The sequence below is a fragment of the Lissotriton helveticus genome, chromosome 7, assembly GCF_964261635.1.
Source record: "Lissotriton helveticus chromosome 7, aLisHel1.1, whole genome shotgun sequence".
NCBI lineage: Eukaryota > Metazoa > Chordata > Amphibia > Caudata > Salamandridae > Lissotriton > Lissotriton helveticus.
Window position 1 is genome coordinate 642,962,142 of NC_136068.1, and position 23,951 is coordinate 642,986,092.

A 23,951-nucleotide genomic window follows, 5' to 3' on the forward strand; every position below is an offset into this window, starting at 1 on the left:
CACTTTAAACAAACCTCTGGATAGGCTACATCTTATTGTTATCCTGTATTAATCATTTAAATGCTAGGGACAGATTTATGATAGGTGTATACCTCTTTTGTGCCACTTAGAAAACATTGTCCATGGGGAAATGACTTAAAATGTCCTTAAGACACATGAATGTGTTATTTTAAAACGTTTGCAATTTTTTTGGGTCACTTTCAACATGGCTATGTGACTGAAACAGTCAAAATCTAAATTCGCAATGCACAGGTGGGAGCATATTTACAAGGAATGTGCTTCATGGGGAAAGGTCTTATAATGTAATATGGGAAAAATGACATTAGAGACACTGAAATGCCTTATAGAGAAGCATACACCATTATGTCCTTGTCATAAATTTGGAAACCATTACTTTTCCCCAAAAACGATTTTCAAATTATATTTTGAAAACACTGCACATGTGGAAATGACTTAAAATGTCAATAATTCAAAATTTGCGATTCCTTAAATGCAATGTATCAAAAAAAAAATATGTCAAAAATGATATTAAGGATTTGGAAACTACCACCAACTTCTAGTTTGTGGTAATTTGCGAATTCTTTTCAAAAAGCATTTTTTTCAACAAAAAAAAAAGGTCCCATATGACGCCCATACATGCCATTAGGGCATGTAGGTGTGCCATATGCTCCCAAATTTCTTTTTCAGGGGTGCAGCAGGGTGTTCTTGAGATACCCCTGCACGCTTGAAAAAAATCCTATTTTGTGATGAGCTAATTGCTAATCACAAATTGCAACCTTAATTCCTATGAGCCTCCTAGCCCATGGAAATGAATGGGTAATTTGCAATTAGCAATTTGCTCATTGCAAATTAGGAATAGTAAAGAATTGCTATTTATTCCTTAAAATTTGCTATTTAGGAAATGCAAAATAGTTTGATGGTACATATGGTGGTTCATCTGTAACAAGATAAGAAGCTTAGGGATACATTTATGATGACTGGCGCAATAAAGTGCACATTACTTACTTCATTGGTAGTCCTTTATATGTATTATCTCCTCTGTATTCTTCATCAAGCATAACTTTAATCTGCAATCCTGAGTAGGCCTCACCTTAAACAAACCTCTGGATAGGACACACTTTATTGTCATCCTGGATTAATCATTTAAAATGCTAGGGATAGATTTATGATAGGTGTATGCCTTTTTTGTGCCACTGTGCGTCACTTTTATGATGCAGCGGTGGTGCAAAATATTTGCTATGAGGTGACAACATTAAAAATTTAGGCATTTAGGCAGATATGTCATGGTGTAAAAAAAAAACGTACCACATAAAACCCAAGCAGCAGTGATGCAAAAGATGCACCATGTCGCAAGACAGGCCTCACTTGGGGCCATATGTATCAAGCTAATTAGCATTTGCAAAGATCAAAATTCTATGAATTTCGGCCTTTGCAAATGTTAATTAGACAAATGGTATGTATCAAACAACTTTGATGCAAAATAAGGAGTAGCAAAATTTGCTATTCCTTATTTTGCGATTGCACTGAAGCATTTGCAAATTTTGTGACTACTTAAATGCAATGTATCAAACAAAAACTATGTAAAAAATGACATTAAGGATTTGGAAACTATTGTGGTAAATTAGTGGTAATTTGTGAATTCTTTTCAAAAAGCTTTTTTTCAAAAAAACAAAAGGTGCCATATGACGCCAACACATGCCCTTAGGGCATGTATGTGTGCCATATGCCCCCAAATTTGTTTTTCAGGGGTGCAGCAGGTGTTCTTGAGACACCCCTGCACCCTTGGAAAAATTCCTACTTTGTGATGAGCAAATTGCTAATCGCAAATTAAACCTTCATTCATATTAGCCTCCTAGGCCATGGAAATGAATGGGTAACTTGCAATTAGCAATTTGCTCATCGCAAATTAGGAATGGTAAAGAATCGCTATTTATTCCTTAAAATTCGCTATTTAGAAAATGTAAAATATTTTGATGATACATATGGCAGTTCATCTGTAACAAGATAAGAAGCTTAGGGATAGATTTATGATGACTGGCGCATCACCAGGGATGTGACAGTCATCCTGCGCCACTGTTCCGCCACCCATGTTGTGCTGCATTTACAATGCGGCGCAGCATGGGGCAAAAACGGCACAGATGCGTGACGCATCTGTGCCGTAAAGGTGGCGCATTGCTGGAGTTGTATCGCAAGTGCGATGCAGCTCCAGCAAGGCTCAGGGGTGCTCCATCTCCACAATGCTGTGTCAAGACCTATGCCAGCTTCAAGCAGGCGCAGGGTTTTGACGCAGCTTTCTCCTATCTGATTGTAAATGCGGCACACCATGGGTGGTAAAGCAGTGGTGCACATTAACTGGTGCATGCGTGGGGATGTGCCATTTAATATAAATCTGCCCTTTAACATTTAAGTATGTGCAGGGGACACAGAGTCGGTGAGGCTTATCCAAGGTTAAGAAGAGATGAGTCCTGTTCAGTGAAAAATTAGACATAGGCTTCACCTGCTCAGCATTGCTGGACATGGCTAAATAATAGCTGCAAAATGTTAATCTTGTTAAACAATTTTACTATTATAATCTCTGAGATTTGTTTCTTACTCTGCAACATCTCATTGTTGTTATCTTTCTTTAAAGATAAAGACAACATCAACATGAGCGACAATCTGCAATCAGTTGATTTTGACCTCATCATTGAACTTGTAATTGAAACATCAGTGGATGTTGATCCTTTGGATGATTTAAATCCTGAGGATGAAGAAGAGCGTGATGAGGATGCAGATTTGTCCGAATTATATGATATAGGATGGGAAGCTGACCTGCTTGAGCCTTTGGAATTATAAACATTTATTTTTAAAATTTATAATCAATAAAAAGTAAAAAGGTAAACCGTTTAATTTAAAATAAAGACACCTTCAAAAACAGGTTATGTGTAATGTCTTCAATAAAATATTAAACTATGCTCATAAAATTAGATCAGATTCACATATAAAATAGCATAGGTAACATAAATATAAATGTCATTTCTTTTCTGGTATTTCTGTATTGTAAAATTGCCAATGACTAAAACATCTTCAAATTAAAATGTCAAGTAGTGTGTTATGTTTTTGATCACTATTACTGATTTACTGTTTGATAATAATGTTTATTAACATTTTTTATTATATTTTTCCTCAGATTCAACTGCAGATCATTTCAAGATTTCAATATGCCTACAATACAAAGACAGATAAAGGCTGCAAAACGTCAAAGACAGCAGGTGAAAAAAAAAATGCAGCAGTCCTCTAACAAAAAGATTTCTCAAGCCACGAAGAAAGCACCGGGTAAGAGCTCTAAATATTTCATAAGAAATATTTGTAATAAAAAAAATATTACTACAGAAAATGTTTCAGTCCATAACACGAGAAGGAAATCAAATGGAAAGAAAAGGACAATGAAAAATGTTACTGCTAGAGCAAGGGATAAATCTGTGCATGATAGTAGAAGGAAACAACAGTTTAGGGATATTCGTAAACGAATGTTCCGCAACAGGATAATTGGCAATTTGTTAAAAAATATTAAGAAAGGTCAACAGAAACTAGTTTTTTATAAGAGAAAAAAAAAAGTTGAGAAAGTTATTGATCAGGCATTTGAAATTAAACGTAAGTTATTTATTTTGATAATCAATAGAATTAGGAAGCTAAACAAGGCAATTTTTGATTTCAAAAGAAATAGTAGATGGAAGAGAATAGTTAATCGTAGTAATTTTTGTGAAGTTTTTTCTGGAGAATGGATGCATAGTTCAAGCTGTGAGGCATTTTTTAATGAAGAGAGTTATTTCCAGGATAATGATTTGGTGCATGCAGTTGACACCAGTGGTCGTGCTTATGAAGTGAAAGATGGTTGTCCAGTTGAAAAAGAAAAACTTGTGACAACAGAGGCAGAAGAGTTGTTAGGTAATGAGGTTTTAGGAAGACGTGCTAAGGGTCCTGTGTACACCTGGAAGTGTAGTAGTATTTGCAGTGTGCGACAGGATTCCATCAATTTGCTTTGTGATTTTGTACGGTCATTTAACAAAAAAAGTTTGAAGCAGAAAATGAGGTTGTTGCAAGAATTAGATCCTTGCAGAGTAAGAGAAGTGACAGGTTTGCATGGTCATTCACTGGCTTGTCTTTCCAGGAGAGTATGCCAGAGTGTTTTTCATCATTTCAGGATGCTAGCAGTGCATCATAACAAAGTGAGGAAATTAGTTAGAATGTTGTATTATGCTAAGAGTCCAGCAATTATGCTGAAACAATTATGCGCTGCTCTTTTGCATGGTTCTGAAATAGATGTGAAGAATATATGTGAAGAAATTGAGTTTTGTTACTTTGGAAGTAAAGAGGAGAATGTTGAAATCGAGCAAGAAGTAGAGGGTCATTTGGAAGATAGTGTACATGTTTCCAGTACAGATAATTTCCAGAGGGAAATTGCGATGTTTGACGTGAAATCAAGTGAGAGGCCTAATTTCACTTGTGTGTGTTGTAGACGCACTTATTATAAGAATCAGACTAAGTTAGTGGATTTATATGCAAAAAGTGAAAGGGAAAATAATAGTGAATGGAAGGATTTTGCAACATACTTGATGGTAGAAAATTGTTTTGATTTGGGATTGGATCAACGTGTGTGTACTTATTGTTGTAACAAATTAAAACAAAACCAGATGCCTGCTAGAGCAGTTCATAATAATCTGGAATTGGTTGAGATTCCTTCTGAATTGAAGGACTTAAATACTTATGAATCTATTTTGATTCAAAGTATCCATCCCTTTCAGGCTATTGTAAGAATGGAGCCAAAGACAGGGAAATTGCCTCCATCAGATTTACAGAGAGGATTAAAGGGAAGAGTTGTTTATTTGCCTCTAGATTTGAAGAAAAACATTAACACAATTGGAGTAGAAAAAGTGGAAGAGGAACCTCTGGTTATCTTAGTTAATGGGGTTCCGACAAAGAATAAGAAAATATGGCAAGATTTAGTAGATGTTAGGAAAGTTAAAAAGGCAACATTGTATTTGAAAAAAAATAATAAATACTATAAGAATGTATATGTTGCAGAAGAGGAAGTAAGTGAGGAAGAGGATAGCGATTTGTGTGCTGGTCAAATTGAGAAAGTAGAACCCTCTACTAGTGAAGAAATATATGAACATTATAGTGTTCATCCTTTGCATTCCAAGGAAGTCGTGGGGAATGCTATTGAGTTGTTTCAAATGAAACAAGCCAAAGGGAGTCCCATTAGTGTTTGGGAGGAAAGTTTGGAAGCTCGGTGTTTCCCACAGCTTTTTCCAACAGGTCAGGGAGGAAGATATGATGAGCGACCTCATCAAATTCCTGCTTCTGAATACCGGACTTTGAGATTGTATGCAGGAGATGCTAGGTTTCGACAATGCATTCCTTATTTGTTTCATCTCCTGTTTGAAAGCGATCTGTCTGGACTGTCATATGCAGTGAACCACATCTTGAAAAGTGGTATACACATGCAAAACATCTCGGCAAGTGATTTTATGGATAAAGTGAATGTCCAAGATAGTATTTTGGATTCTCACCTGATTAATCTCATGGCGTGTCAGCGTGGTACTAATGAGTACTGGTACCGTCGTCATGGTGATTTAAAATGTATGCTGAGGATCTTAGGTACTCCCACATGGTTCCTCACTCTGAGTTGTGCCGAGTATGGCTGGGAAGACTTACTTCAATTTCTACGAGAGGCAAATGCTAACGTAGATAACATCGAATTCAAGACACCCGGAGAACTCTGCTCTTTGGATCCAGTCAATGTATGTAGGTACTTCAATCATAGATTTGAAGCTATGATGTCTTTCATCATGAATAAGAAGAATCCACCTCTTGGAGAGGTGTTGGATTTCTTCTGGAGAAAGGAGTACCAAGCAAGAGGTGCTCCTCATATACATATGTTGCTGTGGATCAAGGATGCACCTAAATTTGGAACGGATCCAGAAGACTCAGTGATGAGTTTCATCCAACAGTATTCTACGTGTGCTGTTCCAAACGCAAAGGAGAAGAAAAGCCTAAGAGAAAAAGTTCTGCGTTTCCAAAGCCATCGATGTGGAAAGTACTGCCGTCGTAAATTCCGAAACAAAGACAAGTTCTACACCAAATGTCGTTTCGGCTTTCCACGACCGGTGATTTCTAAAGGAAGAGTAAACAGTTTGATGTCTTCGCTGCGACATAATGTGATGAAGAAATCACCTAAAAACACATACAATTTGAAGAGGAACGAAGAGTCCAAGTACATCAACGACTACAACCCGGTGATTTTGTCCATGTGGAATGCTAACATGGATATACAGTTTGTGGCTGATAACTGTATGGCTGTGGCTCGGTATGTGACGTCTTACATCACCAAAAAAGAGAAGACAGAATTGAAGGATATGTGGGAGGACATTTCCCATGAAAAGAGCCTCAGCAAGAAGTTGTACAGTTTCAGTCTGAAGATGTTGTCGCATCGAGAAATCGGAGCGTACGAATGTTCTGACCGGTTGTCTTCAGCAAGTCTCTATGCCAAGTCCAGGAGTATCGTTTGGGCGAGTCTTGGTCTTGCTGCAACGCGTAATCGAGTTCTCAAACCTGTGCGGGAAATTGAGTATTTGGCGGAAAAGGAGCCAAACAGTACCGACATTTTGAAGACAAACATGTTAGATACATATTATCCAAATCGAAGCAGTCACCTCGAGAATGTTTGTCTGTATGAGGTTCTGCAAAATTACATATTCAAGAGGAACATCAAAGAAGATACTGAGAAAGGAGTGTATGCTGTAATAGGAAGTGAGGGATGTCTGGTCAAGCAAAGAAAATGCCACTTGATAAACCATCGAAAATTGAGTGGCGAATCTCCTGAAAAAAAGGAGTTTTTCTATTTAGCACTTTTGCAACTTTTCAAGCCTTGGCGTGCAGAAGAGGAACTGCTTGGAGATTTCCTCTGTTACGAAGACTCTTTCAATGCCGCCAAGGAGACCATAGAATGTCCTGCTTTTCCCAAATATGTAGAAATGTTGAATGCGGAAATTGAGCAGGAAGCAACGATTGCAGCCGAGATTGCCAGAGACAGTTCTCAGGACAGTCAGAGTTCTGCTTCATTGAGTCAGGATCCACTAGGAGGACCTCTTATTGAAAATGAAGCTGCCACTGCTATGAATGAAGTGGAAAGAGCCATGGCACATGCTCAAGAGGATGCGGTTAACTTAGAAGAGTTGGAAAGGCAACTCAACGTTGAGCAGAGGAAAATATATGACGAAGTTACCATGCAAATTGATCATGGATTAAGTCATGATAAGAAAGAGTGCTCATGTACGTCGTTGAAGCCTGTCCGACTGTACGTGAGTGGAGAAGCGGGAACTGGAAAAAGTTTCCTCATTAAAGCAATTTCATGCTATTTGCAGGAAAGGACAGAGTCATCGCTGTCTTGTGTTGTCACTGCTCCAACTGGACTGGCAGCACATAATATTAAAGGGATTACTTTACATCGTTTACTGATGCTGCCAGTGGAGCATGACAACAAATTAGAATATCACAAGCTATCTGGAGATGCTTGTTTTGAAGTTTCAAGAATCTTGAGGAAAATGAAACTTCTTATCATTGACGAAGTAAGCATGGTTTCCAATGTCATGCTTGCCTTTGTGCATTTGAGGATGCAAGAAGTTCTCAAAACAGAGTATGATGTGTTATTTGGTGGCAAACACATCATTGTTTTCGGAGATCTTCTGCAGCTGACACCAGTGAAAGGGCAACCTGTGTTCAAAATGCTCACGCATGAAGATACCAGGAAGTGCCTAGGCAGCATTGGCAACGTCAATATATGGTTAAACTTCAATTATGCTGAACTGCATGAAAATATGCGTCAGGCGAAGGATGAAGTTTACAAGACTATTCTACAAGATGTTAGAATTGGAAAAGTGACTGAGCATGGGAAAGAAGTTTTAAATGCACGATTACTGTCAAATTTATATCCAGAACAGGATGTTGTGCCTGAGAATATTTTTCAGAAAATTACTGAAAAGAAATCTGGAATATGTTTGATGCCAACTCTTGCAGAATGTGCCAAATTTAACAACAAAATGTTGCATTTAGAAAAGCAAGAGATTGTGAAACTGGAAGCTATTGATAGAGTAGAGCATATGGGATCAACAATTATTTTGTCTGAGAATCTGAAAACTAAATTGGATTCATTAGAGAAGAGTATATCTAAAACTGCAGGTTTTGAAAAGACTCTGAATGTGTGCTTGAACTGCCGTATAATTTTAAGAAGGAATTTACATGTTGAAAGAGGTCTGGTAAATGGATCAATGGGTAATGTTGTTGATTTTGTGAAATACAGAAATAGAGATGGAATTGAATTTTTAAAAATTAAATTTGATGGCATTGAGGAAGTACAGCTAATTGCTCGTTGTTCTGCTAGATTTTTGCTTGTAAAAGACTTATATGTTCGCCGTAAGCAGTTCCCTGTTTGCTTGGCATATGCGGTGACAATCCATAAATCGCAAGGTTTAAGTGTAGACAGTGCATTGGTGAATATTGGCAGTTCTGTGTTCAAGGAGGGTATGGCATATGTGGCATTGTCACGAGTTAGAACTTTATCGGGATTGTACTTGATTGAGTGTGATGTCACAAACATTTGTGCAGATCTAGATTGTGTTAAGGAATACAATAGGTTAAGAAGAGAGTATGCGCCACATTTGCCTCAGTTTCCTTTGTTTGAGAAACGTCTGGTAGGCCGGAAACGAAGAAATGAGAACAATACTGGGGAGGTTGTAGCAAAAAGACAAAAAGTGAATGAACCTAAAATTACAAGCAGAAACAAAGAGGATTCTGTTGAAGATGTTGTTGGTTTTCAGTTTGAAAACAGTTCTGGTGTCAACTGCTATGCTAATGTAGTAATTAATGTTTTGTTTTCTCTAAAAAATGTAAAAGAAGAGATTGTGGTCAATTCTGATCAAATATTTTGCAGTTTGTTAAATTCTGTGTTAGAGAACTGTACCACTGATAGAAGAAACATAGAAAGTGTGTCTGAAATTCGAAATCTGTTAGATAGATGTTCAGGCCAAACACAATTCTCTCAAAATATTCAGCAAGATTGTCAGGAGTTTTTAATGTATATGCTTGATGTATTACATGCTGAAGGTGTAGATGTAGATCAGCTGTTTGGGCTTTCTTATCAATGGCAGCATGACTGCGAGAACTGTATGGTATCAAGTACTACTAGTGTAGACTCAGAAAGATTTATATATTTAACTTTGCCAGACAGTAAATCAGTCTCCTTTAATAAGCTAGTAAAAGCTGCTAATCACAACATGGAGTGTAGCCAATGTAAATCTGAAATGATGTCCACATTATTTATACGAACATATGGCCAGTACGTCATTTTAATGTTCCAACGATGTAGGACTGATGGAACAAAATTGACAACTTTAATAAAAAAATTTGTAGCTTCGCAGTTGTCAATATCAGGAAGGACTTTTGTAACTACAGCAATTATATATCATGACGGCCCTTCAATAACATCAGGACATTACACAGCTTATTTAAAGTCTAGAAATGGCTGGTCATTCTGCAATGATTCTGTTTTAGTTTTCAAAAAAAAATTGCCGTATGACCTTAAAAACTCTTACCTGGTGTTTTTAAAACCAAAATTTTAGGGAAATAATCTCGGGATGTGCTCTGTGGAATTTCAAGAAGTTCTAATGGCTCCTACACAATTTGGCCTTGAGGATAAGTGTAGTTCAGAGACATAACTTCTAATCATAGGACTGGACATCATGGAGATATATGTGCACTTTGAATGAGTTCAGAAAAACTGTTTCTTTTTATAAGCTAATTGAAGCAGCCAATCAAAACATGGAGTAGAGGGAATGTAAGTCTGCAATGCTGTCTACTGTTTTACATTGCTTTGTGATTAAAAGTGATGTAGAGAATTAAATAATTGTAATACTCATAGAGGTAGTGTAAGTCTGCTTCATATTAAGCAGTATCAGTGTCATAGGAAATGTAGAACATGACTGAGCAAGAAGGGGAAGATATTACTATTCCAGGATTGTGAAAATGATCTTCAACATTTTAATTGTGAAAGTTGCGGAAATGCCAAATGATGGGATTGGCTTACAAGAAATCCAAGAGTTATAAATAGCTCTGACTAGATTTGGCCTTGTGGAAAATAGTGGTAGAGAGCAAGAAGTCATTTGTTGCATGTAACGTGTTTTTAAAAACGATGGAGGTTTTCTTTCAGAAAGTGGCGGGCTGAAAGTAATAACAGCACAAAAGAGTGTAAGCTGTTCATAGGACATCCTTGGACGTCATGGAAAGTAAGTTAACTTTAAGGAGTTCTGAATTTTGATTTCTGATGTTGTATGGGTTTTTTAAACACAATCATTTTGATTGTGTTTTTTTTCCCCGCTGTTACATGATGAATACCTTCAAGTCACTGTTTTTAGTGAATTTTGATACATTCTGAGAACAGCAAAAATAAACCATTTAACATGTATAATTAATTCTGTACTGTTTGCATTTATGATGTATATGTAGAACTGTGTAGGAGGCATGGAAAAGGTGAGTTTTCTGTAAGTGTTAAATTTATTGCATGCAGTGCTGCACTTCTACGTATTCTTTCATATGCTGGACTACATCTGCACAATGAGATACCTAAGCAAAGGAAACACAAGTGATGTGATTGTGAAATGAGCAAAATAAATTGCACATATTTCAATTACATCACCTGTGTTTCCTATCATTATGAATCACATTGTGCAGATCAAGTTTAGGTCTGTCCAGGGAAACATAGGAGGTTTCTACTTTGTTGAAGAGTGCAGTGGACATGACTCACTTCATTGGTAGACTTTCACAGATATTATCTCCTCTGTACACTTCAACAAGTGTAAATCTCATCTTGAACTCTGAGTAGGCCTCACCTCAAACAAATCTCTGGATAGGAGACATGTTATTGGCATCCTGAAGCGACACTTTTCTGAAACAAGAGCAATGCAAAAGATGCACCATGTTTTAAGATAGGCCTCACTTCATCTGCATCAAGATACTGTTAGTTTAAAATGTATATCTTTAGGATTGTGTAGGGGACCTGGAGAAGCAGAAGCTTCTGTCAGTGTCAAAGTTGTTGAAAAACTATTTGTCCTTCAATCTTTTCCCTTGTCTTTTGTAATTTTTAAATACATGTTTTAATATTTTTCAAATGTTGGTTCTCTCTTTCACAGATTGAAAGTATAAAAATAAAATGTGATTAATTTAACGGCAATTATAAGGTAAATAGTTGTACTCTTTTCGTTACATTTCTATCACATTCACCTACTATTAGATCCACTGCTTCACTTCTTTAATCCTCAGTTTCCTGCCTTTGCTACTTTCCTCATTCCTTTCTCTATTACCTACTTACTCAACTCCTTCCACTCTTTTTCTCAGTCCCTCTGTTCTCATAGTTCCTCAGTCTTGTTCACTCACTCCATCTCTATTACTCTTAGTGTCTGTGAATTACTTTCCCACCTTTTTTTTTGGACCGCTTCCCGGGAAGTGGCCCGGTTCGCAAACCAGCAGCGTTATGGGAGTCCACCATTTTGTGTTTCGGTCGAATCAAGATACAATATGGAGGGCAAATAATGTTCAGAATGGGTAGAAGGGGGCACGGTAGATGTATCTTGACCCCCTTGGTTTTCTGAGGGTGGCTGAGGAGGACCATAGTTCTTCACTCTTGTTCACTCTCTCTGTTTCTATTAATGTCACTGTTTATGACTGATGAAAATTTTTTTTTTTTAAAAAGAACAGTAACTATAAGGGAAGGAAACAGACAGTTATGTTAAAAGAAAGACAGCTATAGGGAGTAAACTAAGGATACTGTTACCTACAATCCACTGCTGTTGATGTTACTGACCATGTCATGAATGATGTAATATGTGACATCATCAGCAGTGGATTGTAGGTAACAGTATCTCTTGTTTACTCCCTAACGCTGTCTTTCTTTTCACATAACTGTCTGTTTGCTTACCTTATACTTACTGTTCTTTTTTAAAAAATATATTTTTTTTGGTTAGCTTCCGGTACGCGTACCGGGTAGCGCTCCGGGGAGCGAACTAAGAGAAATAGAGGTTGGCAGAGTTCTAAATATTCTACCAATTTTTTTATAATGGGGAGGTAGTTCTGAAAAGAACTTTTTTTTTATGTTTTTGTTGTTTTATATTTTTTTTAGTATTTTTTGAACATTTTTTGACTTTTTTTGTATTTTCTGAACGTTTTTAAAATTTTTTTGGTTTTTTTTGGGGGGGGGGAAACAAAAACGATCCATTGTAAAGGGCTCAACAGGAGCAACAAAAAAAAAGAATTTATTTTTTGGGGCGTCTCGGACAAACATTAACATGATTTTGAATAGCTCGCAAAATCAAAGTGATGCTACTTTCCCTGTAGCAGATGAAATCGCCACATTCCACGCACACTTGCTTTACGTGCCCAAACAACATTTGGATGTTTGCGATCATCTCCCTCGCCTCTGGTCCCGACACCTCTGGAACAACCGATCTTCTTGCCATTGGGAGGGGATTTTGTTGCTCGTCACGTAGCTGGGCAGCACTATAATTATTTGGGTGCCACCTACTCATATGCCGATGCATAGTGTGATTGCCGTAACTGTATTTTTTATCAGTTCCCCTTGACAATCTATCACCGCATATACGGCAAAACACGTAGCGTGCATTCACTTTTTTTTGCCCCTCAGGAATTCTATAGAATTGCCAGATGTAATTCTCCTTTCGATTGTACCTCCTGGGCTCCTCTGGCAAAAACCTTGGCTCTTCCTCCTCTTCCTCCTCTTCCTGTTCTTCCTCTTCTTGCAAAATTACTTCTGCAGGTGGTCCTCTCTTTCTTGGAGATTTGGTGGAGGTGGTGGGTTAGCACCAGCTGAAGCTACTAATGAAGCCATGTCAAAGTCTAAATAAAGGGTCTTTCTCTCACCAAGATGAAAGTCAGAGTGAGGAAAGAAGGAGGGGTTTTCATCATTTGGGAAAAGCAAAAGTTCTAAACCAATGAAAAGTGTTCATTTTAGATCACATGACCTAGTATTACATCATTAGGAAACCAAAAGTGAAATGAACCAATGAAAAGTGTTATTACCGAGTCACATGACCTGCTGTGTTTACCTTACGCGGTCGGCGCCGCGCCGCGGATCGCTTCCGGTTCGCGTACCGCTGCGCTTCCGGGTACGCGAACGTAGCACGTAATATGACGTATTACGCGAGAACGCAAAACGTCATGCTGACGCGACGCGTCACGATGTTGTTTTGTAACGCGAGAGGTGCGCAAAAGGAACGTTTACCGGTTCGCGGACCGGGTCGCGCCTCCGGATTGAGCTAACGGGAAGCTAACCGGTTCGCGTACCGGGAGCGAAACAAAAAAAATAATTAAAAAAAAATTGTATTAAAAACATGTAAAAAGAATAATACATTGTAAAGGTTTTGATATTAGCTATTAAAAAACCAATGAAATTCACTGAAAAAACCATAGGTTATAGACCATATATAGTTAGGAATTAGCATTTACAAAACCTTGAAAATTCACTGAAAAAACCATAGGTTATAGACCATATATAGTTAGGGATTAGCATTTAAAAAACCTTATTTTACTCACACAAAACCATTGAAATTCCATATATAGTTAGTTGTACTAACTATATATCACGCACCCGCAATCCACTGCTGATGATGTCACATATTACATAATTCATGACATGGTCAGTGACATCACTGATGACATCTCAAATGACATCACTGATGACATCACTGATGACATCTCAAATGACATCACTGATGACATCACTGATGACATCTCAAATGACATTACTGATGACATCACTGATAAAATCATTCATGTGATAATACGATGAACCTCTTCAGACTCTAATATAACCTTAGATACACTCAGTGTAAACACAGACTCACAGATTGTCACTCATCCATGAAGTTACACACACACCTAGACAGTCATGCAAACAATCAATCACACCTCCATTTCCTTAACTATACAGTTAAACACACCTTACTTATTCAAACATATACTAAAACATATTTACTCACTTATACAATCCTGGATACAAGTTCACAATGATCCATACAGCCACTCACACATTCACTGGCTCTTATGCACAGTTATTTATATATGTCAACTCTCACATGTACTGTATTTTACATATGTACTTAATTTGACATGTAGCACTGAGATATCTATTCACTCACCAATACAGTCATGCACACAGTCAACCGCCCATACAGCTGTTTCCAACATGCACTTTTGAACCCATACATCTATGCACAGAGTCATACACTTCCCAGCCACCCACACACACACTCAGTCTCCCATACAAATGCTTGGGCAACCAATCAATAACCCATATAGTTACTCATATAGCTACTGATCAACACATGCAGCAGTTTACAGAACAACAGACATAATGATGCACAAATTAAGACAGTTTAGTCACTAACCCATGCACTCAGTGAGACACATTTAATCACTCACTCATACATTCAGTCATGCACCTACTAAATCCTTCGTCCAGACACTTATACATCGACTCATTCATAAATATGTAAGACATATTTTAACTTTACAGAAAAATACAGTCACTGGATGTTGTCATCAGTGATGTCATCAGTGATGTCATTTGAGATGTCATCAGTGATGTCATCAGTGATGTCATTTGAGATGTCATCAGTGATGTCATCAGTGATGTCACTGACCATGTCATGAATGATGTAATATGTGACATCATCAGCAGTGGATTCCGGGTGCGTGATATATAGTTAGTACAACTAACTATATATGGAATTTCAATGGTTTTGTGTGAGTAAAATAAGGTTTTTTAAATGCTAATCCCTAACTATATATGGTCTATAACCTATGGTTTTTTCAGTGAATTTTCAAGGTTTTGTAAATGCTAATTCCTAATTATATATGGTCTATAACCTATGGTTTTTTCAGTGAATATATATATATATATATATGTATATATTACCTACTGGCGGTCGCCAGTAGGTATATATAGTTAGGATTTTTTCCCTATGGGTTTTTTGAAAATTCTATGTCTAATAACTTTGGCGTTTGTGGACGGAATTGGCTGAAATTTTCAGCAAAATGGAACATTTTGTTTCTGAGCAGCCACTGGAAATTTGGGGGGAGTTGGTCCAGGGGGGGGCGAGAAAAAAGGGGGGTCCCAAAACGTGTTTTTAACATTGAGTTTTCCATAGGGCGGTTAGCCTCACTTTTAGCCCGAACGGCTGAATGGATTTGCACGAAACTTGGCAAAATTGTAGGGGCTGGTAGCCCGATGTGCCTTTTGTAGGTCTCAATATATGTGCTGCAGTGGATTTTGAGAAAATAACGTTCAAAAAAAGATATATATCTGTAAGCGCGGACCAGGCAGCGCCCCGGTACGCGTACTTGACGCGTAACGGAACTTCGCGTAGCGAAGTTGATTGGCTCTCCGGTGTCTGTCAACATTCTAAACAGTCCGGAGCGGCCGCCATCTTGTCTCTCGGTAGGATCGAGAGACAAGAGGAGGCAAAAGCGAAGGGGCAAATGACCATAAGGGGGCATAGTAGATCCTCCCTGACCCCCTAGGTTTGATGTGGAGGCTTAAAGGGGCCCCGCTAAGCAAAAAAAAAAAATTTTTTTTTTGTTTTTTTTCGTGGTTAGCGCCCGGTACGCGAACCGGGAAGCGTTCTGGGGAGCGTATCACAATGAAAAATGGATGATAGACTTTTCAAATGCTGTATGTTAATTGATTGTTGGTTTTGTTGATTATTTTTTTTTTTTAAGCTTTTTTTATTGTGTTTCATAATTTATTAAACTTTCTAACATTTCATTATCAGAAATTTCATAATCATGGAATATAGATTGTAGTCTCTGAGGTTGTAAAATGTCCTCATTTGCAAGGAGGTTATCTACTGCTTGTACACATTGCAGTAGTTCTTGGTCCCAAGTTTCATCCATAAATTCAATCTCATTTGGATCAATGATTTCTGTGTTGGACTCTGGAAGGACAATTTCAAATGAAATGTTTTGTTCACTTTCCATTTTTCCTGAAATTTGTATAAAAAAAATATATATTAGTAGAGGTAGGGCACTGTTGGGATTAATTTTAGATAGGCAGTTTTTAACAGAGAATTTATCTTTGGGCAGTGTATAGTATCAGAGTGGAAGTAGGAATATAAAAAAGTGTATCTAAATTTATAAGTACTACAGAGGGATAGTATATAACTAACAGAAAAAGTTTGCCATAATAACTTAAAGTGCACAATATACTTCAGTTTTAAAAATAACAACTTACCTTTAAAAAGAAGTTGAAGTTATTAATGAAAATTCTAATAGAAATGTACACCAGGAAGTAGTAGTCAAAATGGCTGTGTTTCCTTCTCTTCCTTTATATATATTCGGGTACATAACCAATCAAATGTCAGGTAAAAAAAGTAGAAAATGAAAGTAACATTTTAATTGGTTGTCAATTCCAACACTTCAGATGTGTTTTGTGAAGTAATTTACCTCACGGTATTTAGTGAGTTCTATAGGCTAAATGGCTAAATGGAATTCCAATCAAATTTGTGAAAATGGTAGGGATTGGTATGTAGTATGAGCTAATCTATATTTGGTGAAATTGTCTCAAGTGGCTTTTGTGTGAACTACTTTCCCACCTTTTTTGATGGTGCGCTTCCCAGGAAGCGACCCGGTACGCGAACCGGTGAGCGCCCTGGTACGCGAACCTTAAGCGTAACGGGAGTCCACCATTTTGTGTTTCGGTCGAATTATGATACAAGATGGAGGGCAAATAATGTTCAGAATAGGTAGAAGGGGGCATGGTAGACTTATCTTGACCCCCTAGGTTTTGTGAGGGTGGCTGAGGAGGCCCATATGTGCGAAAAAAAAACATTTTTTTTTAAAATTTCGCGAGGTTAGCTCCCGGTACGCGTACCGGGTAGCGCCCCAGGGAGTGTACTTTGTTGAAAATTAGTGAAAAAAGTTAGAGTAAAATAATAATTGTGAGTGATTAGATGTAGGGTAGCTCTGAGAAGAGCTTTTGGGTTTATGGTACATTTTGGTACTTATAAGTAGGTACCAATGCACATTTTTAAATTCAGAGTGAAAACTCTGTTGCCCTCATCTGAGAAGTGAACTCCATCTCCTCTGTAGATATCTTGCATGTAGTAACGCAAGTTATTGTTGTACAGGGAGCCCATTCCATGGTCTCTCATGTAAGCTGAAACAGATTTGTTTACATGCTTCCTCGACTTCTCAATTTGTGGACAAAATTGGTTTGACCACCTCCATTTCTGTCTTTGGCATATATTTGAATATACCAAGGCAGTCTGAGGAAAAAGTGCCATTAATTGCTCAAAGGTGTCCTTTAAAAGCATTTCCAGACCTACACCAGTCAAAGTGCCCAAGTCATTACCTCCACAGTGCACAATTAACAGGTCAGGTTTGGGCAAATGCATAAAGGTTTTCACCAATGGTATCAATTGGTGACATTTTAATCCTCTGTGGCCAAACCACTTAATTTCCACATCTTGTAAATTGAGGTTAGGTAAATTCCTGCTTTCAACGTACCTTTGAGCCCAGTGAATATAACTATGACCAACAATCCAGACAGAAAACATGGTGAGAGAAGGTTCTCCTGCAGTCAGATGAAGTGTGGCAATGAAATGGCAGTTGAAAAAATGTGAGTTTGAAATGAAAAAAACTGTGGAGTTTCTGTGTTCATGAAGTAGTAACAGTGATTGGTGGATTTTGATTGATGAAAACAGAAAGTTAGGGTGTACAGATGTGTTGTTTGAAAGATGTATTTTGAGTGGTCAATAAAAAATCATTAAATGAAAGAAAGCACTGGATATGCAGGTGCACTGAGAGTTCAGAGTTCAATTGCAACATTGTTGTGTGAATTTGCAAACACCAGAGTTTCTCCAAGAGGTGGTTGCTATGGAAAATAGGCAGAAAGGGCAGAGGGGGAAGGGTTTTCATTTGAAAAAAAGTGAGGGAAGAGTTTTGATTGGGTGACATGAGAAATATGTGTGAAGAATTACACCATTTCTGTGCTTTTGATAGCTGCAGACTCTGGAGTGCATACCTTTTGCTCTGCTGAAGACAAATTGGTGTGTTTCTGAGACTGTTTTCAAACTCAAAGTATTTGCTAAGGTGAGAAAATATTTCTTTACTTTAGATAGAGAATAGTGTGCTTTAAGGAGAAAATTATGATTTATGTGGCGCAAATTGCTTGTAAATATGCTCTCACATGTGCATGGAAAATTTTGATTTTGAATGTTTGTGTCACATAGCCATGTTAAAAGTGACGCAACCATGCTGGAAAGCCAATCAAAAAATGATTTCATGTGTTTTAATGACATTTTTAGTCATTTTCTGATGTGCAGTGTTTAGAAATTATGATTTGAAAATCGTTTTTGTGGAAAAGGAATTGTTTTTAAATTCATGACAAGGATATAATGGTGTATGGTTCTTTATAAGGCAATTGACTGTCCTTGATGTTATTTTTCTCATTTTAGTGTAAGACCTTTCTCTGTGGCGCAAATTGCTTGTAAATATGCTCTCACATGTGCATGGAAAATTTAGATTTTGAATGTTTGTGTTAAATAGCCATGTTAAAAGTGACCAAACCATGCTGGGAAGGCAATCAAAAAACGCTTTCATGTGTTTTAATGACATTTTAAGTCATTTTCCCATGTGCAGTGTTTAGAAATTATGATTTTAAAATCGTTTTTGGGGAAAAGGAATTGTTTATAAAATCATGACAAGGACATAATGGTGTATGGTTCTTTATAAGGCAATTGACTGTTCCTGATGTTATTTTTCTCATTTTAGTGTAAGACCTTTCTCTGTGGCGCAAATTGCTTGTAAATATGCTCTTACATGTGCATGAAAATTTTAATTATCAATGTTTGTGTTACATAGCCATGATAAAAGTGAACCAACCATGCAGGAAAGCCAATCAAAAAACGCTTTCATGTGTTTCAATGACATTTTAAGTCATTTTCTCATGTGCAGTTTTTTGAAATTATGATTTGAAAATCGTTTTTGGGAAAAAGGAATTGTTTTTAAATTCATGAGAAGGACATAATGGTGTATGGTTCTTTATAAGGCAATTGACTGTCCCTGATGTTATTTTTCCCATTTTAATGTCAGACCTTTCTTTGTGGCGCAAATTGCTTGTAAATATGCTCCCACCTGTACATGGAAAATTTTGATTTTGAATGTTTATGTTACATAGCCATGTTAAAAGTGACCCTACCATGCAGGAAAGCCAATCAAAAAACGCTTTTATGTGTCTTAAGGACAATTTAAGTAATTTTTCCATGTGTAGTGTTTTGAAGTTATGATTTGAAAATCGTTTTTGAGGTAAAGGAATGTTGTTAAAATTTATGTTCGCCATATGCCCCCAAATTTCTTTTTCAGGGTTGCAGCAGGGTGTTCTTGAGACACCCCTGCACCTTTGGAATAAATTCCTTATTTGTGATGAGCAAATTGTTAATCGCAAATTGCACCTTCATTTATATGAGCCTCCTAGCCCATGGAAATGAATGAGTAATTTGCAATTAGCAATTTTCTCAAACAAATTTGGAATGGTAAAGAATCGCTATTTATTCCTTAAAATTCGCTATTTTGGAAATGCAAAATAGTTATATGATACATATGGCGGTTGTTGTCTAACAAGATAAGAAGCTTATGGATACATTTATGATGACTGGTGCAATGAAGTAGAAATCACCTAATTAATTGGTAGGCCTTTACAATAAATTATCTCCTCTGTATTCTTCATCAAGCGTAACTTTAATCTGCAATCCTGAGTAGGCCTCACCTTAAACAAACCTCTGGATAGGCCACATCTTATTGTCATCCTGATTTAATCATTTATAATGCTAGGGACAGATTTATGATAGGTGTATACCTCTTTTGTGCCACTTAGAAAACATTGTCCATGGGGAAATGACTTAAAATGTCATTAAGACACATGAATCTTTTTTTTTAAACGTTTGCAATTTTTTTGGGTCACTTTCAACATGGCTATGTGTCTGAAACAGTCAAAATCTAAATTTGCAATGCACAGGTGGGAGCATATTTACAAGGAATGTGCTTCATGGGGAAAGGTCTTATAATGTAATATGGGAAAAATGACATTAGAGATACTGAAATGCCTTATAGAGAAGCATACACCATTATGTCCTTGTCATAAATTTGCAAACCATTACTTTTCCCCAAAAACGATTTTCAAATTATATTTTGAAAACACTGCACATGTGGAAATTACTTAAAATGTCAATAATTCAAAATTTGTGATTCCTTAAATGCAATGTATCAAAAAAAAATATGTAAAAAATGATATTAAGGATTTGGAAACTACCACCAACTTCTAGTTTGTGGTAATTTGCGAATTCTTTTCAAAAAGCATTTTTTTTAAAAAAAAAAAAGGTCCCATATGACATGTATGTGCGCCATATGCCCCCAAATTTCTTTTTCAGGGGTGCAGCAGGGTGTTCTTGAGACACCCCTGCACCTTTGGAAAAATTCCTAACTTGCGATGAGCTAATTGCTAATCGCAAATTACACCTTCATTCCTATGGGCCTCCTGGCCCATGGAAATGAATGAGTAATTTGCAATTAGCTATTTGCTCATCGCAAATTAGGAATGGTAAAGAATAGCTATTTATTCCTTAAAATTCGCTATTTAGGAAATGCAAAATATTTTGATGATACATATGGCAGTTTATCTCTAACAAGATAAGAAGCTTAGGGATAGATTTATGATGACTGGCGCATCACCAGTGATGTGCCAGTCATCCTGCGCCACTGTTCCGCCACCCATGTTGTGCTGCATTTACAATGCGGCGCAGCATGGGGCAAAAACGGCACAGATGCGTGACGCATCTGTGCTGTAAAGGTGGCGCATTGCTGGAGTTGTATCGTAAGTGCGATGCAGCTCCAGCAAGGCTCAGGGGTGCCCCATCTATACAATGCTGCGTCAAGACCTATGCCAGCTTCAAGCAGGCGCAGGGTTTTGAAGCAGCTTTCTCCTATCTGATTGTAAATGCGGCACACCATGGGTGGTAAAGCAGTGGTGCACATTAACTGGTGCATGCCTGGGGATGTGCCATTTAATATAAATCTGCACTTTAACATTTGAGTATGTGCAGGGGACACAGAGTCGTTGAGGCTTATCCAAGGTTAAGAACAGATGAGTCCTGTTCAGTGAAAAATTAGACATAGGCTTCACCTGCTCAGCATCGCTGGACATGGCTAAATAATAGCTGCAAAATGTTACTCTTGTTAAATAATTTTACTATTATAATCTGTGAGATTTGTCTCTTACTCTGCAACATCTCATTGTTGTTATCTTTCTTTAAAGATAAAGACAATCTCAACATGAGCGACAATCTGCAATCAGTTGATTTTGACCTCATCATTGAACTTGTAATTGAAACATCAGTGGATGTTGATCCATTGGATGATTTAAATCCTGAGGTTGAAGAAGAGCGTGATGAGGATGCAGATTTGTCCGAATTATATGATATAGGATGGGAAGCTGACCTGCTTGAGCCTTTGGAATCATAAACATTTATTTTTAAAATTTATAATCAATAAAAAGTAAAAAGGTAAACCGTTTAATTTAAAAATAAAGACACCTTCAAAAACAGGTTATGTGTAGTGTCTTCAATAAAAAATTAAAATATGCTCATAAAATTAGATCAGATTCACATATAAAATAGCATAGGTAATATAAATATAAATGTCATTTCTTTTCTGCTATTTCTATATTGTAAATTTGCAAGGACTAAAAAATCTTCTATTTAAAATGTCAAGTAGTGTGTTATGTTTTTGATCACTATTACTGATTTACTGTTTGATAATAATGTTTAATAACATTTTTATTATATTTTTCCTCAGATTCAACTATGCCTACAAAAATAAGAGAGATAAAGGCTGCAAAACGTCAAAGACAGCAGGAGAAAAAAAAAAACGCAGCAGTCCTCTAACAAAAAGATTTCTCAAGCCATGAAGAAAGCACCGGGTAAGAGCTCTAAATATTTCATAAGAAATATTTCTAATAAAAAAAATATTAGTACAGAAAATGTTTCAATCCATAACATGAGAAACAAATCAAATGGAAAGAAAAGGACAAATGAAAATGTTACTGCTAGAGCAAGAGATAAATCTGTGCATGATAGTAGAAGGAAACAACAGTTTAGGGAGATTCGTAAACGAATGTTCCGTAACAGGATAATTGGCAATTTGTTAAAAAATATTAAGAAAGGTCAACAGAAATTAGTTTTTTATAGGAGAAAAAAAAAAGTTGAGAAAGTTATTGATCAGGCTTTTGAAATTAAACGTAAGTTATTTATTTTGATAATAAATAGAATTAGGAAGCTAAACAAGGCAATTTTTGATTTCAAAAGAAATAGTAGATGGAAGAGAATAGTTAATCGTAGTAATTTTTGTGAAGTTTTTTCTGGAGAATGGATACATAGTTCAAGCTGTGAGGCATTTTTTAATGAAGAGAGTTATTTCCAGGATAATGATTTGGTGCATGCAGTTGACATCAGTGGTCGTGCTTATGAAGTGAAAGATGGTTGTCCAGTTGAAAAAGAAAAACTTGTGACAACAGAGGCAGAAGAGTTGTTAGGTAATGAGGTTTTAGGAAGACGTGCTAAGGGTCCTGTGTACACCTGGAAGTGTAGTAGTATTTGCAGTGTGCGACAGGATTCCATCAATTTGCTTTGTGATTTTGTACGGACATTTAACAAGAAAAGTTTGAAGCAGAAAATAAGGTTGTTGCAAGAATTAGATCCTTGCAGAGTGAGAGAAGTGACAGGTTTGCATGGTCATTCACTGGCTTGTCTTTCCAGGAGAGTATGCCAGAGTGTTTTTCATCATTTCAGGATGCTAGCAGTGCATCATAACAAAGTGAGGAAGTTAGTTAGACTGTTGTATTATGCTAAGAGTCCAGCAATTATGCTGAAACAATTATGCGCTGCTCTTTTGCATGGTTCTGAAATAGATGTGAAGAATATATGTGAAGAAATTGAGTTTTGTTACTTTGGCAGTAAAGAGGAGAATGTTGAAATTGAGCAAGAAGTAGAGGGTCATTTGGAAGATAGTGTACATGTTTCCAGTACAGATAATTTCCAGAGGGAAATTGCGACGTTTGACATGAAATCAAGTGAGAGGCCTAATTTCACTTGTGTGTGTTGTAGACGCACTTATTATAAGAATCAGACTAAGTTAGTGGATTTATATGCAAAAAGTGAAAGGGAAAATAATAGTGAATGGAAGGATTTTGCAACATACTTGATGGTAGAAAATTGTTTTGATTTGGGATTGGATCAACGTGTGTGTACTTATTGTTGTAACAACTTAAAACAAAACCAGATGCCTGCTAGAGCAGTTCATAATAATCTGGAATTGGTTGAGATTCCTTCTGAATTGAAGGACTTAAATACTTATGAATCTATTTTGATTCAAAGTATCCATCCCTTTCAGGCTATTGTAAGAATGGAGCCAAAGACAGGGAAATTGCCTCCATCAGATTTACAGAGAGGATTAAAGGGAAGAGTTGTTTATTTGCCTCTAGATTTCAAGAAAAACATTAACACAATTGGAGTAGAAAAAGTGGAAGAGGAACCTCTGGTTATCTTAGTTAATGGGGTTCCGACAAAGAATAAGAAAATATGGCAAGATTTAGTAGATGTTAGGAAAGTTAAAAAGGCAACATTGTATTTGAAAAAAAATTATAAATACTATAAGAATGTATATGTTGCAGAAGAGGAAGTAAGTGAGGAAGAGGATAGCGATTTGTGTGCTGGTCAAATTGAGAAAGTAGAACCCTCTACTAGTGAGGAAATATATGAACATTATAGTGTTCATCCTTTGCATTCAAAGGA